Raw genomic sequence first — 19469 nt, forward strand, 5'->3', positions numbered from 1 at the left:
AATGCCTGAAATTGGTCGAAATAGAAGCTTCTGAGTAGGAGAAAAAGTCTGTAAAAATGGCAATTGTGTTCACATTGAGGCTTTAAAAAGTAGTTATTCAACATGAGGCACAATCCACATGATATTTCGGATCAATTTTTCTACAGTCCAAAAAATCAATTTTCTGATGAAAAACGATGACCCGTGACCTGTCGAATTCTCGCCAGATGGTCAGAAATGGAAATTTTTTAATGTTAAATTTTTTGACTGTAAATGACTATTGCATGTGAATTAGAACTCTTGGAACTGAAATACGTGTGTTTAGAGTCATTTTAATGCCTGAAATTGGTCGAAATAGAAGCTTCTGAGTAGGAGATAAAGTCTATAAAAAAGGCAATTTTGGTCATATTGAGGCTTTAAACAGTAGTTATTCAACATGAGGCACAATCCAAATGACATTTTAAATCAATTTTTCTACAGTCCAAAAATTCAATTTACTGATGAAAAACGATGACCCGTGACATGTCGAACTTTCTCCAGATGGTCAGAAATTGTAATTTTTTAATGTTTAATTTTTAGACTGTAAATGACTATTGCATGTGAATTATCACTTTTGGAACTGAAATAAGTGTGTTTAGAGTCATTTTAATGCCTGAAATTGGTCGAAATAGAAGCTTCTGAGTAGGAGAAAAAGTCTGTAAAAATGGCAATTTTGTTCACATTGAGGCTTTAAAAAGTAGTTATTCAACATGAGGCACAATCCACATGATATTTCGGATCAATTTTTCTACAGTCCAAAAAATCAATTTTCTGATGAAAAACGATGACCCGTGACCTGTCGAATTCTCGCCAGATGGTCAGAAATGGAAATATTTAATGTTTAATTTTTTGACTGTAAATGACTATTGCATGTGAATTAGAACTCTTGGAACTGAAATACGTGTGTTTAGAGTCATTTTAATGCCTGAAATTGGTCGAAATAGAAGCTTCTGAGTAGGAGATAAAGTCTATAAAAAAGGCAATTTTGGTCATATTGAGGCTTTAAACAGTAGTTATTCAACATGAGGCACAATCCAAATGACATTTTAAATCTATTTTTCTACAGTCCAAAAAATCAATTTTCTGATGAAAAACGATGACCCGTGACGTCGAACTTTCTCCAGATGGTCAGAAATGGTAATTTTTTAATGCTTAATTTTTTGACTGTAAATGACTATTGCATGTGAATTATCACTTTTGGAACTAAAATAAGTGTGTTTAGAGTCATTTTAATGCCTGAAATTGGTCGAAATAGAAGCTTCTGAGTAGGATAAAAAGTCTGTAAATTGGCAATTTTGGTCACATTGAGGATTTAAAAAGTAGTTATTAAACATGAGGCACAATCCAAATGACATTTGAAATACATTTTTCTATAGTCCAAAAAATCAATTTCTCTGATGAAAAATGATGACCCGTGACCTGTCGAACTTTCACCAGATGGTCAGAAATGGAAATTTTTTTATATTTAAATTTTTTGACTGTAAATGACTATTGCATGTGAATTAGAACTCTTGGAACTGAAATAAGTCTGTTTAGAGTCATTTTAATGCCTGAAATTGGTCGAAATAGAAGCTTCTGAGTAGGAGAAAAAGTCTATAAAAATGGCAATTTTGGTCACATTGAGGCTTTAAACAGTAGTTATTCAACATGAGGCACAATCCACATGACATTTTGAATCAATTTTTCGACAGTCCAAAAAATCAATTTTCTGTTCAAAAAACGATGACCCGTGACATGTCGAACTTTCGCCAGATGGTAAGAAACGGAAATTTTTTTATATTTAATTTTTTGACTGTAAATGACTATTGCATGTGAATTAGAACTCTTGGAACTGAAATAAGTGTGTTTTGAGTCATTTTAATGCCTGAAATTGGTCGAAATAGAAGATTCTGAGTAGGAGAAAAAGTCTGTAAAATGGCAATTTTGTTCACGTTGAGGCTTTAAAAAGTAGTTATTCAAAATGAGGCACAATCCACATGATATTTTGGATCAATTTTTCTACAGTCCAAAAAATCAATTTTCTGATGAAAAACGATGACCCGTGACCTGTCGAACTCTCGCCAGATGGTCAGAAATGGTAATTTTTTAATGTTTTATTTTTTGACTGTAAATGACTATTGCATGTGAATTATCACTTTTGGAACTAAAATAAGTGTGTTTAGAGTCATTTTAATGCCTGAAATTGGTCGAAATAGAAGCTTCTGAGTAGGATAAAAAGTCTGTAAATTGGCAATTTTGGTCACATTGAGGAGTTAAAAAGTAGTTATTAAACATGAGGCACAATCCAAATGACATTTGAAATACATTTTTCTATAGTCCAAAAAATCAATTTCTCTGATGAAAAACGATGACCCGTGACCTGTCGAACTTTCACCAGATGGTCAGAAATGGAAATTTTTTTATATTTAATTTTTTGACTGTAAATGACTATTGCATGTGAATTAGAACTCTTGAAACTGAAATAAGTGTGTTTAGAGTCATTTTAATGCCTGAAATTGGTCGAAATAGAAGCTTCTGAGTAGGAGAAAAAGTCTATAAAAATGGCAATTTTGGTCACATTGAGGCTTTAAACAGTAGTTATTCAACATGAGGCACTATCCAAATGACATTTGAATCAATTTTTCGACAGTCCAAAAAATCAATTTTCTGTTCAAAAAACAATGACCCGTGACATGTCGAACTTTCGCCAGATGGTCAGAAACGGAAATTTTTTAATATTTAATTTTTTGACTGTAAATGACTATTGCATGTGAAGTATTACTTTTGGAACTTAAATAAGTGTGTTTAGAGTCATTTTAATGCCTGAAAGTGGTCGAAATATAAGCTTCTGAGTAGGAGAAAAAGTCTGTAAATTCTTAATTTTGTTCATTATTGAGGATTTAAAAAATAGTTATTAAACACGAGGCACAATTCACATGACATTTTGAATCAATTTTTCTACAGTTCAAAAAATTAATTTTCTGTTAAAAAACGATGCCCCGTGACCTGTCGAACTCTCTCCAGATGGTCAAAAATTGTAATTTTTTAATGTTCAATTCTTTGTTTGTAAATGAATATTGCATGTGAATTATCACTTTTGGAACTAAAATAAGTGTGTTTAAAGTCATTTTAATGCATGAAATTGGTCGAAATAGAAGCTTCTGAGTAGGAGAAAAAGTCTGCAAATTGGCAATTTTGGTCACAATGAGGATTTAAAAAGTAGTTATTAAACATGAGGCACAATCCAAATGACATTTTGAATCAATTTTTCTACAGTCCAAAAAATCAATTTTTTGATGAAAAACGATGACCCGTGACCTGTCGAACTTTCTCCAGATGGTCAGAAATTGTAATTTTTTAATGTTTAATGTTTAGACTGTAAATGACTATTGCATGTGAATTATCACTTTTGGAACTGAAATAAGTGTGTTTAGAGTCATTTTAATGCCTGAAATTGGTCGAAATAGAAGCTTCTGAGTAGGAGAAAAAGTCTGTAAAAATGGCAATTGTGTTCACATTGAGGCTTTAAAAAGTAGTTATTCAACATGAGGCACAATCCACATGATATTTCGGATCAATTTTTCTACAGTCCAAAAAATCAATTTTCTGATGAAAAACGATGACCCGTGACCTGTCGAATTCTCGCCAGATGGTCAGAAATGGAAATTTTTTAATGTTAAATTTTTTGACTGTAAATGACTATTGCATGTGAATTAGAACTCTTGGAACTGAAATACGTGTGTTTAGAGTCATTTTAATGCCTGAAATTGGTCGAAATAGAAGCTTCTGAGTAGGAGATAAAGTCTATAAAAAAGGCAATTTTGGTCATATTGAGGCTTTAAACAGTAGTTATTCAACATGAGGCACAATCCAAATGACATTTTAAATCAATTTTTCTACAGTCCAAAAATTCAATTTACTGATGAAAAACGATGACCCGTGACATGTCGAACTTTCTCCAGATGGTCAGAAATGGTAATTTTTTAATGTTCAATTCTTTGTTTGTAAATGAATATTGCATGTGAATTATCACTTTTGGAACTAAAATAAGTGTGTTTAAAGTCATTTTAATGCATGAAATTGGTCGAAATAGAAGCTTCTGAGTAGGAGAAAAAGTCTGCAAATTGGCAATTTTGGTCACATTGAGGATTCAAAAAGTAGTTATTAAACATGAGGCACAATCCAAATGACATTTGAAATACATTTTTCTATAGTCCAAAAAATCAATTTCTCTGATGAAAAACGATGACCCGTGACCTGTCGAACTTTCACCAGATGGTCAGAAATGGAAATTTTTTTATATTTAAGGTTTTTGACTGTAAATGAGTATTGCATGTGAATTAGAACTCTTGGAACTGAAATAAGTGTGTTTAGAGTCATTTTAATGCCTGAAATTGGTCGAAATAGAAGCTTCTGAGTAGGAGAAAAAGTCTATAAAAATGGCAATTTTGGTCACATTGAGGCTTTAAACAGTAGTTATTCAACATGAGGCACTATCCAAATGACATTTTAAATCAATTTTTCTACAGTCCAAAAAATCAATTTTCGGATGAAAAACGATGACCCGTGACCTGTCGAACTTTCGCCAGATGGTCAGAAACGGAAATTTTTTAATATTTAATTTTTTGACTGTAAATGACTATTGCATGTGAAGTATCACTTTTGGAACTGAAATAAGTGTGTTTAGAGTCATTTTAATGCCTGAAATTGGTTGAAATAGAAGCTTTTGAGTAGGAGAAAAAGTCTGTAAATTGTCAATTTTGGTCACATTGACGATTTAAAAAGTAGTTATTCAACATGAGGCACAATCCACATGACATTTGGAATCAATTTTTCGACAGTCCAAAAAATCAATTTTCTGTTAAAAAAACGATGACCCGTGACATGTCGAACTTTCGCCAGATGGTCAGAAACGGAAATTTTTTAATATTTAATTTTTTGACTGTAAATGACTATTGCATGTGAAGTATTACTTTTGGAACTTAAATAAGTGTGTTTAGAGTCATTTTAATGCCTGAAATTGGTCGAAATATATGCTTCTGAGTAGGAGAAAAAGTCTGTAAATTCTTAATTTTGTTCATTATTGAGGATTTAAAAAATAGTTATTAAACATGAGGCACAATTCACATGACATTTTGAATCAATTTTTCTACAGTTCAAAAAATTAATTTTCTGTTAAAAAACGATGACCCGTGACCTGTCGAACTTTCTCCAGATGGTCAGAAATTGTAATTTTTTAATGTTCAATTCTTTGTTTGTAAATGAATATTGCATGTGAATTATCACTTTTGGAACTAAAATAAGTGTGTTTAAACTCATTTTAATGCCTGAAATTGGTCGAAATAGAAGCTTCTGAGTAGGAGAAAAAGTCTGCAAATTGGCAATTTTGGTCACAATGAGGATTTAAAAAGTAGTTATTAAACATGAGGCACAATCCAAATGATATTTTGAATCAATTTTCCTACAGTCCAAAAAATCAATTTCTCTGATGAAAAACGATGACCCGTGACCTGTCGAACTTTCACCAGATGGTCAGAAATGGAAATTTTTTTATATTTAATTTTTTTGACTGTAAATGACTATTGCATGTGAATTAGAACTCTTGGAACTGAAATAAGTGTGTTTAGAGTCATTTTAATGCCTGAAATTGGTCGAAATAGAAGCTTCTGAGTAGGAGAAAAAGTCTATAAAAATAGCAATTTTGGTCACATTGAGGCTTTAAACAGTAGTTATTCAACATGAGGCACAATCCACATGACATTTGAAATACATTTTTCTATAGTCCAAAAAATCAATTTTCGGATGAAAAACGATGACCCGTGACCTGTCGAACTTTCGCCAGATGGTCAGAAACGGAAATTTTTTAATATTTAATTTTTTGACTGTAAATGACTATTGCATGTGAAGTATCACTTTTGGAACTGAAATAAGTGTGTTTAGAGTCATTTTAATGCCTGAAATTGGTTGAAATAGAAGCTTTTGAGTAGGAGAAAAAGTCTGTAAATTGTCAATTTTGGTCACATTGACGATTTAAAAAGTAGTTATTCAACATGAGGCACAATCCACATGACATTTGGAATCAATTTTTCGACAGTCCAAAAAATCAATTTTCTGTTAAAAAAACGATGACCCGTGACATGTCGAACTTTCGCCAGATGGTCAGAAACGGAAATTTTTTAATATTTAATTTTTTGACTGTAAATGACTATTGCATGTGAAGTATTACTTTTGGAACTTAAATAAGTGTGTTTAGAGTCATTTTAATGCCTGAAATTGGTCGAAATATATGCTTCTGAGTAGGAGAAAAAGTCTGTAAATTCTTAATTTTGTTCATTATTGAGGATTTAAAAAATAGTTATTAAACATGAGGCACAATTCACATGACATTTTGAATCAATTTTTCTACAGTTCAAAAAATTAATTTTCTGTTAAAAAACGATGACCCGTGACCTGTCGAACTTTCTCCAGATGGTCAGAAATTGTAATTTTTTAATGTTCAATTCTTTGTTTGTAAATGAATATTGCATGTGAATTATCACTTTTGGAACTAAAATAAGTGTGTTTAAAGTCATTTTAATGCCTGAAATTGGTCGAAATAGAAGCTTCTGAGTAGGAGAAAAAGTCTGCAAATTGGCAATTTTGGTCACAATGAGGATTTAAAAAGTAGTTATTAAACATGAGGCACAATCCAAATGACATTTTGAATCAATTTTCCTACAGTCCAAAAAATCAATTTCTCTGATGAAAAACGATGACCCGTGACCTGTCGAACTTTCACCAGATGGTCAGAAATGGAAATTTTTTTATATTTAATTTTTGTGACTGTAAATGACTATTGCATGTGAATTAGAACTCTTGGAACTGAAATAAGTGTGTTTAGAGTCATTTTAATGCCTGAAATTGGTCGAAATAGAAGCTTCTGAGTAGGAGAAAAAGTCTATAAAAATAGCAATTTTGGTCACATTGAGGCTTTAAACAGTAGTTATTCAACATGAGGCACAATCCACATGACATTTGAAATACATTTTTCTATAGTCCAAAAAATCAATTTTCGGATGAAAAACGATGACCCGTGACCTGTCGAACTTTCGCCAGATGGTCAGAAACGGAAATTTTTTAATATTTAATTTTTTGACTGTAAATGACTATTGTATGTGAAGTATCACTTTTGGAACTGAAATAAGTGTGTTTAGAGTCATTTTAATGCCTGAAATTGGTTGAAATAGAAGCTTTTGAGTAGGAGAAAAAGTCTGTAAATTGTCAATTTTGGTCACATTGACGATTTAAAAAGTAGTTATTCAACATGAGGCACAATCCACATGACATTTTGAATCAATTTTTCGACAGTCCAAAAAATCAATTTTCTGTTAAAAAAACGATGACCCGTTACATGTCGAACTTTCGCCAGATGGTCAGAAACGGAAATTTTTTAATATTTAATTTTTTGACTGTAAATGACTATTGCATGTGAAGTATTACTTTTGGAACTTAAATAAGTGTGTTTAGAGTCATTTTAATGCCTGAAATTGGTCGAAATATATGCTTCTGAGTAGGAGAAAAAGTCTGTAAATTCTTAATTTTGTTCATTATTGAGGATTTAAAAAATAGTTATTAAACATGAGGCACAATTCACATGACATTTTGAATCAATTTTTCTACAGTTCAAAAATATTAATTTTCTGTTAAAAAACGATGACCCGTGACATGTCGAACTTTCTCCAGATGGTCAGAAATGGTAATTTTTTAATGTTCAATTCTTTGTTTGTAAATGAATATTGCATGTGAATTATCACTTTTGGAACTAAAATAAGTGTGTTTAAAGTCATTTTAATGCCTGAAATTGGTCGAAATAGAAGCTTCTGAGTAGGAGAAAAAGTCTGCAAATTGGCAATTTTGGTCACAATGAGGATTTAAAAAGTAGTTATTAAACATGAGGCACAATCCAAATGACATTTTGAATCAATTTTTCTACAGTCCAAAAAATCAATTTTTTGATGAAAAACGATGACCCGTGACCTGTCGAACTTTCTCCAGATGGTCAGAAATTGTAATTTTTTAATGTTTAATTTTTAGACTGTAAATGACTATTGCATGTGAATTATCACTTTTGGAACTGAAATAAGTGTGTTTAGAGTCATTTTAATGCCTGAAATTGGTCGAAATAGAAGCTTCTGAGTAGGAGAAAAAGTCTGTAAAAATGGCAATTTTGTTCACATTGAGGCTTTAAAAAGTAGTTATTTAACATGAGGCACAATCCACATGATATTTCGGATCAATTTTTCTACAGTCCAAAAAATCAATTTTCTGATGAAAAACGATGACCCGTGACCTGTCGAATTCTCGCCAGATGGTCAGAAATGGAAATTTTTTAATGTTTAATTTTTTGACTGTAAATGACTATTGCATGTGAATTAGAACTCTTGGAACTGAAATACGTGTGTTTAGAGTCATTTTAATGCCTGAAATTGGTCGAAATAGAAGCTTCTGAGTAGGAGATAAAGTCTATAAAAAAGGCAATTTTGGTCATATTGAGGCTTTAAACAGTAGTTATTCAACATGAGGCACAATCCAAATGACATTTTAAATCAATTTTTCTACAGTCCAAAAATTCAATTTACTGATGAAAAACGATGACCCGTGACATGTCGAACTTTCTCCAGATGGTCAGAAATGGTAATTTTTTAATGTTCAATTCTTTGTTTGTAAATGAATATTGCATGTGAATTATCACTTTTGGAACTAAAATAAGTGTGTTTAAAGTCATTTTAATGCCTGAAATTGGTCGAAATAGAAGCTTCTGAGTAGGAGAAAAAGTCTGCAAATTGGCAATTTTGGTCACAATGAGGATTTAAAAAGTAGTTATTAAACATGAGGCACAATCCAAATGACATTTTGAATCAATTTTTCTACAGTCCAAAAAATCAATTTTTTGATGAAAAATGATGACCCGTGACCTGTCGAACTTTCTCCAGATGGTCAGAAATTGTAATTTTTTAATGTTTAATTTTTAGACTGTAAATGATTATTGCATGTGAATTATCACTTTTGGAACTGAAATAAGTGTGTTTAGAGTCATTTTAATGCCTGAAATTGGTCGAAATAGAAGCTTCTGAGTAGGAGAAAAAGTCTGTAAAAATGGCAATTTTGTTCACATTGAGGCTTTAAAAAGTAGTTATTCAACATGAGGCACAATCCACATGATATTTCGGATCAATTTTTCTACAGTCCAAAAAATCAATTTTCTGATGAAAAACGATGACCCGTGACCTGTCGAATTCTCGCCAGATGGTCAGAAATGGAAATATTTAATGTTTAATTTTTTGACTGTAAATGACTATTGCATGTGAATTAGAACTCTTGGAACTGAAATACGTGTGTTTAGAGTCATTTTAATGCCTGAAATTGGTCGAAATAGAAGCTTCTGAGTAGGAGATAAAGTCTATAAAAAAGGCAATTTTGGTCATATTGAGGCTTTAAACAGTAGTTATTCAACATGAGGCACAATCCAAATGACATTTTAAATTAATTTTTCTACAGTCCAAAAAATCAATTTTCTGATGAAAAACGATGACCCGTGACGTCGAACTTTCTCCAGATGGTCAGAAATGGTAATTTTTTAATGCTTAATTTTTTGACTGTAAATGACTATTGCATGTGAATTATCACTTTTGGAACTAAAATAAGTGTGTTTAGAGTCATTTTAATGCCTGAAATTGGTCGAAATAGAAGCTTCTGAGTAGGATAAAAAGTCTGTAAATTGGCAATTTTGGTCACATTGAGGATTTAAAAAGTAGTTATTAAACATGAGGCACAATCCAAATGACATTTGAAATACATTTTTCTATAGTCCAAAAAATCAATTTCACTGATGAAAAATGATGACCCGTGACCTGTCCAACTTTCACCAGATGGTCAGAAATGGAAATTTTTTTATATTTAAATTTTTTGACTGTAAATGACTATTGCATGTGAATTAGAACTCTTGGAACTGAAATAAGTGTGTTTAGAGTCATTTTAATGCCTGAAATTGGTCGAAATAGAAGCTTCTGAGTAGGAGAAAAAGTCTATAAAAATGGCAATTTTGGTCACATTGAGGCTTTAAACAGTAGTTATTCAACATGAGGCACAATCCACATGACATTTTGAATCAATTTTTCGACAGTCCAAAAAATCTATTTTCTGTTCCAAAAACGATGACCCGTGACATGTCGAACTTTCGCCAGATGGTAAGAAACGGAAATTTTTTTATATTTAATTTTTTGACTGTAAATGACTATTGCATGTGAATTAGAACTCTTGGAACTGAAATAAGTGTGTTTTGAGTCATTTTAATGCCTGAAATTGGTCGAAATAGAAGATTCTGAGTAGGAGAAAAAGTCTGTAAAATGGCAATTTTGTTCACGTTGAGGCTTTAAAAAGTAGTTATTCAAAATGAGGCACAATCCACATGATATTTTGGATCAATTTTTCTACAGTCCAAAAAATCAATTTCTCTGATGAAAAACGATGACCCGTGACCTGTCGAACTTTCACCAGATGGTCAGAAATGGAAATTTTTTTATATTTAATTTTTTTGACTGTAAATGACTATTGCATGTGAATTAGAACTCTTGGAACTGAAATAAGTGTGTTTAGAGTCATTTTAATGCCTGAAATTGGTCGAAATAGAAGCTTCTGAGTAGGAGAAAAAGTCTATAAAAATAGCAATTTTGGTCACATTGAGGCTTTAAACAGTAGTTATTCAACATGAGGCACAATCCACATGACATTTGAAATACATTTTTCTATAGTCCAAAAAATCAATTTTCGGATGAAAAACGATGACCCGTGACCTGTCGAACTTTCGCCAGATGGTCAGAAACGGAAATTTTTTAATATTTAATTTTTTGACTGTAAATGACTATTGTATGTGAAGTATCACTTTTGGAACTGAAATAAGTGTGTTTAGAGTCATTTTAATGCCTGAAATTGGTTGAAATAGAAGCTTTTGAGTAGGAGAAAAAGTCTGTAAATTGTCAATTTTGGTCACATTGACGATTTAAAAAGTAGTTATTCAACATGAGGCACAATCCACATGACATTTTGAATCAATTTTTCGACAGTCCAAAAAATCAATTTTCTGTTAAAAAAACGATGACCCGTTACATGTCGAACTTTCGCCAGATGGTCAGAAACGGAAATTTTTTAATATTTAATTTTTTGACTGTAAATGACTATTGCATGTGAAGTATTACTTTTGGAACTTAAATAAGTGTGTTTAGAGTCATTTTAATGCCTGAAATTGGTCGAAATATATGCTTCTGAGTAGGAGAAAAAGTCTGTAAATTCTTAATTTTGTTCATTATTGAGGATTTAAAAAATAGTTATTAAACATGAGGCACAATTCACATGACATTTTGAATCAATTTTTCTACAGTTCAAAAATATTAATTTTCTGTTAAAAAACGATGACCCGTGACATGTCGAACTTTCTCTAGATGGTCAGAAATGGTAATTTTTTAATGTTCAATTCTTTGTTTGTAAATGAATATTGCATGTGAATTATCACTTTTGGAACTAAAATAAGTGTGTTTAAAGTCATTTTAATGCCTGAAATTGGTCGAAATAGAAGCTTCTGAGTAGGAGAAAAAGTCTGCAAATTGGCAATTTTGGTCACAATGAGGATTTAAAAAGTAGTTATTAAACATGAGGCACAATCCAAATGACATTTTGAATCAATTTTTCTACAGTCCAAAAAATCAATTTTTTGATGAAAAACGATGACCCGTGACCTGTCGAACTTTCTCCAGATGGTCAGAAATTGTAATTTTTTAATGTTTAATTTTTAGACTGTAAATGACTATTGCATGTGAATTATCACTTTTGGAACTGAAATAAGTGTGTTTAGAGTCATTTTAATGCCTGAAATTGGTCGAAATAGAAGCTTCTGAGTAGGAGAAAAAGTCTGTAAAAATGGCAATTTTGTTCACATTGAGGCTTTAAAAAGTAGTTATTTAACATGAGGCACAATCCACATGATATTTCGGATCAATTTTTCTACAGTCCAAAAAATCAATTTTCTGATGAAAAACGATGACCCGTGACCTGTCGAATTCTCGCCAGATGGTCAGAAATGGAAATTTTTTAATGTTTAATTTTTTGACTGTAAATGACTATTGCATGTGAATTAGAACTCTTGGAACTGAAATACGTGTGTTTAGAGTCATTTTAATGCCTGAAATTGGTCGAAATAGAAGCTTCTGAGTAGGAGATAAAGTCTATAAAAAAGGCAATTTTGGTCATATTGAGGCTTTAAACAGTAGTTATTCAACATGAGGCACAATCCAAATGACATTTTAAATCAATTTTTCTACAGTCCAAAAATTCAATTTACTGATGAAAAACGATGACCCGTGACATGTCGAACTTTCTCCAGATGGTCAGAAATGGTAATTTTTTAATGTTCAATTCTTTGTTTGTAAATGAATATTGCATGTGAATTATCACTTTTGGAACTAAAATAAGTGTGTTTAAAGTCATTTTAATGCCTGAAATTGGTCGAAATAGAAGCTTCTGAGTAGGAGAAAAAGTCTGCAAATTGGCAATTTTGGTCACAATGAGGATTTAAAAAGTAGTTATTAAACATGAGGCACAATCCAAATGACATTTTGAATCAATTTTTCTACAGTCCAAAAAATCAATTTTTTGATGAAAAATGATGACCCGTGACCTGTCGAACTTTCTCCAGATGGTCAGAAATTGTAATTTTTTAATGTTTAATTTTTAGACTGTAAATGATTATTGCATGTGAATTATCACTTTTGGAACTGAAATAAGTGTGTTTAGAGTCATTTTAATGCCTGAAATTGGTCGACATAGAAGCTTCTGAGTAGGAGAAAAAGTCTGTAAAAATGGCAATTTTGTTCACATTGAGGCTTTAAAAAGTAGTTATTCAACATGAGGCACAATCCACATGATATTTCGGATCAATTTTTCTACAGTCCAAAAAATCAATTTTCTGATGAAAAACGATGACCCGTGACCTGTCGAATTCTCGCCAGATGGTCAGAAATGGAAATATTTAATGTTTAATTTTTTGACTGTAAATGACTATTGCATGTGAATTAGAACTCTTGGAACTGAAATACGTGTGTTTAGAGTCATTTTAATGCCTGAAATTGGTCGAAATAGAAGCTTCTGAGTAGGAGATAAAGTCTATAAAAAAGGCAATTTTGGTCATATTGAGGCTTTAAACAGTAGTTATTCAACATGAGGCACAATCCAAATGACATTTTAAATTAATTTTTCTACAGTCCAAAAAATCAATTTTCTGATGAAAAACGATGACCCGTGACGTCGAACTTTCTCCAGATGGTCAGAAATGGTAATTTTTTAATGCTTAATTTTTTGACTGTAAATGACTATTGCATGTGAATTATCACTTTTGGAACTAAAATAAGTGTGTTTAGAGTCATTTTAATGCCTGAAATTGGTCGAAATAGAAGCTTCTGAGTAGGAGAAAAAGTCTGTAAAAATGGCAATTTTGTTCACATTGAGGCTTTAAAAAGTAGTTATTTAACATGAGGCACAATCCACATGATATTTCGGATCAATTTTTCTACAGTCCAAAAAATCAATTTTCTGATGAAAAACGATGACCCGTGACCTGTCGAATTCTCGCCAGATGGTCAGAAATGGAAATTTTTTAATGTTTAATTTTTTGACTGTAAATGACTATTGCATGTGAATTAGAACTCTTGGAACTGAAATACGTGTGTTTAGAGTCATTTTAATGCCTGAAATTGGTCGAAATAGAAGCTTCTGAGTAGGAGATAAAGTCTATAAAAAAGGCAATTTTGGTCATATTGAGGCTTTAAACAGTAGTTATTCAACATGAGGCACAATCCAAATGACATTTTAAATCAATTTTTCTACAGTCCAAAAATTCAATTTACTGATGAAAAACGATGACCCGTGACATGTCGAACTTTCTCCAGATGGTCAGAAATGGTAATTTTTTAATGTTCAATTCTTTGTTTGTAAATGAATATTGCATGTGAATTATCACTTTTGGAACTAAAATAAGTGTGTTTAAAGTCATTTTAATGCCTGAAATTGGTCGAAATAGAAGCTTCTGAGTAGGAGAAAAAGTCTGCAAATTGGCAATTTTGGTCACAATGAGGATTTAAAAAGTAGTTATTAAACATGAGGCACAATCCAAATGACATTTTGAATCAATTTTTCTACAGTCCAAAAAATCAATTTTTTGATGAAAAATGATGACCCGTGACCTGTCGAACTTTCTCCAGATGGTCAGAAATTGTAATTTTTTAATGTTTAATTTTTAGACTGTAAATGATTATTGCATGTGAATTATCACTTTTGGAACTGAAATAAGTGTGTTTAGAGTCATTTTAATGCCTGAAATTGGTCGAAATAGAAGCTTCTGAGTAGGAGAAAAAGTCTGTAAAAATGGCAATTTTGTTCACATTGAGGCTTTAAAAAGTAGTTATTCAACATGAGGCACAATCCACATGATATTTCGGATCAATTTTTCTACAGTCCAAAAAATCAATTTTCTGATGAAAAACGATGACCCGTGACCTGTCGAATTCTCGCCAGATGGTCAGAAATGGAAATATTTAATGTTTAATTTTTTGACTGTAAATGACTATTGCATGTGAATTAGAACTCTTGGAACTGAAATACGTGTGTTTAGAGTCATTTTAATGCCTGAAATTGGTCGAAATAGAAGCTTCTGAGTAGGAGATAAAGTCTATAAAAAAGGCAATTTTGGTCATATTGAGGCTTTAAACAGTAGTTATTCAACATGAGGCACAATCCAAATGACATTTTAAATTAATTTTTCTACAGTCCAAAAAATCAATTTTCTGATGAAAAACGATGACCCGTGACGTCGAACTTTCTCCAGATGGTCAGAAATGGTAATTTTTTAATGCTTAATTTTTTGACTGTAAATGACTATTGCATGTGAATTATCACTTTTGGAACTAAAATAAGTGTGTTTAGAGTCATTTTAATGCCTGAAATTGGTCGAAATAGAAGCTTCTGAGTAGGATAAAAAGTCTGTAAATTGGCAATTTTGGTCACATTGAGGATTTAAAAAGTAGTTATTAAACATGAGGCACAATCCAAATGACATTTGAAATACATTTTTCTATAGTCCAAAAAATCAATTTCTCTGATGAAAAATGATGACCCGTGACCTGTCCAACTTTCACCAGATGGTCAGAAATGGAAATTTTTTTATATTTAAATTTTTTGACTGTAAATGACTATTGCATGTGAATTAGAACTCTTGGAACTGAAATAAGTGTGTTTAGAGTCATTTTAATGCCTGAAATTGGTCGAAATAGAAGCTTCTGAGTAGGAGAAAAAGTCTATAAAAATGGCAATTTTGGTCACATTGAGGCTTTAAACAGTAGTTATTCAACATGAGGCACAATCCACATGACATTTTGAATCAATTTTTCGACAGTCCAAAAAATCTATTTTCTGTTCAAAAAACGATGACCCGTGACATGTCGAACTTTCGCCAGATGGTAAGAAACGGAAATTTTTTTATATTTAATTTTTTGACTGTAAATGACTATTGCATGTGAATTAGAACTCTTGGAACTGAAATAAGTGTGTTTTGAGTCATTTTAATGCCTGAAATTGGTCGAAATAGAAGATTCTGAGTAGGAGAAAAAGTCTGTAAAATGGCAATTTTGTTCACGTTGAGGCTTTAAAAAGTAGTTATTCAAAATGAGGCACAATCCACATGATATTTTGGATCAATTTTTCTACAGTCCAAAAAATCAATTTCTCTGATGAAAAACGATGACCCGTGACCTGTCGAACTTTCACCAGATGGTCAGAAATGGAAATTTTTTTATATTTAATTTTTTTGACTGTAAATGACTATTGCATGTGAATTAGAACTCTTGGAACTGAAATAAGTGTGTTTAGAGTCATTTTAATGCCTGAAATTGGTCGAAATAGAAGCTTCTGAGTAGGAGAAAAAGTCTATAAAAATAGCAATTTTGGTCACATTGAGGCTTTAAACAGTAGTTATTCAACATGAGGCACAATCCACATGACATTTGAAATACATTTTTCTATAGTCCAAAAAATCAATTTTCGGATGAAAAACGATGACCCGTGACCTGTCGAACTTTCGCCAGATGGTCAGAAACGGAAATTTTTTAATATTTAATTTTTTGACTGTAAATGACTATTGTATGTGAAGTATCACTTTTGGAACTGAAATAAGTGTGTTTAGAGTCATTTTAATGCCTGAAATTGGTTGAAATAGAAGCTTTTGAGTAGGAGAAAAAGTCTGTAAATTGTCAATTTTGGTCACATTGACGATTTAAAAAGTAGTTATTCAACATGAGGCACAATCCACATGACATTTTGAATCAATTTTTCGACAGTCCAAAAAATCAATTTTCTGTTAAAAAAACGATGACCCGTTACATGTCGAACTTTCGCCAGATGGTCAGAAACGGAAATTTTTTAATATTTAATTTTTTGACTGTAAATGACTATTGCATGTGAAGTATTACTTTTGGAACTTAAATAAGTGTGTTTAGAGTCATTTTAATGCCTGAAATTGGTCGAAATATATGCTTCTGAGTAGGAGAAAAAGTCTGTAAATTCTTAATTTTGTTCATTATTGAGGATTTAAAAAATAGTTATTAAACATGAGGCACAATTCACATGACATTTTGAATCAATTTTTCTACAGTTCAAAAATATTAATTTTCTGTTAAAAAACGATGACCCGTGACATGTCGAACTTTCTCCAGATGGTCAGAAATGGTAATTTTTTAATGTTCAATTCTTTGTTTGTAAATGAATATTGCATGTGAATTATCACTTTTGGAACTAAAATAAGTGTGTTTAAAGTCATTTTAATGCCTGAAATTGGTCGAAATAGAAGCTTCTGAGTAGGAGAAAAAGTCTGCAAATTGGCAATTTTGGTCACAATGAGGATTTAAAAAGTAGTTATTAAACATGAGGCACAATCCAAATGACATTTTGAATCAATTTTTCTACAGTCCAAAAAATCAATTTTTTGATGAAAAACGATGACCCGTGACCTGTCGAACTTTCTCCAGATGGTCAGAAATTGTAATTTTTTAATGTTTAATTTTTAGACTGTAAATGACTATTGCATGTGAATTATCACTTTTGGAACTGAAATAAGTGTGTTTAGAGTCATTTTAATGCCTGAAATTGGTCGAAATAGAAGCTTCTGAGTAGGAGAAAAAGTCTGTAAAAATGGCAATTTTGTTCACATTGAGGCTTTAAAAAGTAGTTATTTAACATGAGGCACAATCCACATGATATTTCGGATCAATTTTTCTACAGTCCAAAAAATCAATTTTCTGATGAAAAACGATGACCCGTGACCTGTCGAATTCTCGCCAGATGGTCAGAAATGGAAATTTTTTAATGTTTAATTTTTTGACTGTAAATGACTATTGCATGTGAATTAGAACTCTTGGAACTGAAATACGTGTGTTTAGAGTCATTTTAATGCCTGAAATTGGTCGAAATAGAAGCTTCTGAGTAGGAGATAAAGTCTATAAAAAAGGCAATTTTGGTCATATTGAGGCTTTAAACAGTAGTTATTCAACATGAGGCACAATCCAAATGACATTTTAAATCAATTTTTCTACAGTCCAAAAATTCAATTTACTGATGAAAAACGATGACCCGTGACATGTCGAACTTTCTCCAGATGGTCAGAAATGGTAATTTTTTAATGTTCAATTCTTTGTTTGTAAATGAATATTGCATGTGAATTATCACTTTTGGAACTAAAATAAGTGTGTTTAAAGTCATTTTAATGCCTGAAATTGGTCGAAATAGAAGCTTCTGAGTAGGAGAAAAAGTCTGCAAATTGGCAATTTTGGTCACAATGAGGATTTAAAAAGTAGTTATTAAACATGAGGCACAATCCAAATGACATTTTGAATCAATTTTTCTACAGTCCAAAAAATCAATTTTTTGATGAAAAATGATGACCCGTGACCTGTCGAACTTTCTCCAGATGGTCAGAAATTGTAATTTTTTAATGTTTAATTTTTAGACTGTAAATGATTATTGCATGTGAATTATCACTTTTGGAACTGAAATAAGTGTGTTTAGAGTCATTTTAATGCCTGAAATTGGTCGAAATAGAAGCTTCTGAGTAGGAGAAAAAGTCTGTAAAAATGGCAATTTTGTTCACATTGAGGCTTTAAAAAGTAGTTATTCAACATGAGGCACAATCCACATGATATTTCGGATCAATTTTTCTACAGTCCAAAAAATCAATTTTCTGATGAAAAACGATGACCCGTGACCTGTCGAATTCTCGCCAGATGGTCAGAAATGGAAATATTTAATGTTTAATTTTTTGACTGTAAATGACTATTGCATGTGAATTAGAACTCTTGGAACTGAAATACGTGTGTTTAGAGTCATTTTAATGCCTGAAATTGGTCGAAATAGAAGCTTCTGAGTAGGAGATAAAGTCTATAAAAAAGGCAATTTTGGTCATATTGAGGCTTTAAACAGTAGTTATTCAACATGAGGCACAATCCAAATGACATTTTAAATTAATTTTTCTACAGTCCAAAAAATCAATTTTCTGATGAAAAACGATGACCCGTGACGTCGAACTTTCTCCAGATGGTCAGAAATGGTAATTTTTTAATGCTTAATTTTTTGACTGTAAATGACTATTGCATGTGAATTATCACTTTTGGAACTAAAATAAGTGTGTTTAGAGTCATTTTAATGCCTGAAATTGGTCGAAATAGAAGCTTCTGAGTAGGATAAAAAGTCTGTAAATTGGCAATTTTGGTCACATTGAGGATTTAAAAAGTAGTTATTAAACATGAGGCACAATCCAAATGACATTTGAAATACATTTTTCTATAGTCCAAAAAATCAATTTCTCTGATGAAAAATGATGACCCGTGACCTGTCCAACTTTCACCAGATGGTCAGAAATGGAAATTTTTTTATATTTAAATTTTTTGACTGTAAATGACTATTGCATGTGAATTAGAACTCTTGGAACTGAAATAAGTGTGTTTAGAGTCATTTTAATGCCTGAAATTGGTCGAAATAGAAGCTTCTGAGTAGGAGAAAAAGTCTATAAAAATGGCAATTTTGGTCACATTGAGGCTTTAAACAGTAGTTATTCAACATGAGGCACAATCCACATGACATTTTGAATCAATTTTTCGACAGTCCAAAAAATCTATTTTCTGTTCAAAAAACGATGACCCGTGACATGTCGAACTTTCGCCAGATGGTAAGAAACGGAAATTTTTTTATATTTAATTTTTTGACTGTAAATGACTATTGCATGTGAATTAGAACTCTTGGAACTGAAATAAGTGTGTTTTGAGTCATTTTAATGCCTGAAATTGGTCGAAATAGAAGCTTCTGAGTAGGAGAAAAAGTCTATAAAAATAGCAATTTTGGTC

The sequence above is a fragment of the Triturus cristatus genome, chromosome 2_2 (genome assembly GCF_964204655.1).
Source record: "Triturus cristatus chromosome 2_2, aTriCri1.1, whole genome shotgun sequence".
Classification (NCBI taxonomy): Eukaryota; Metazoa; Chordata; class Amphibia; order Caudata; family Salamandridae; genus Triturus; species Triturus cristatus.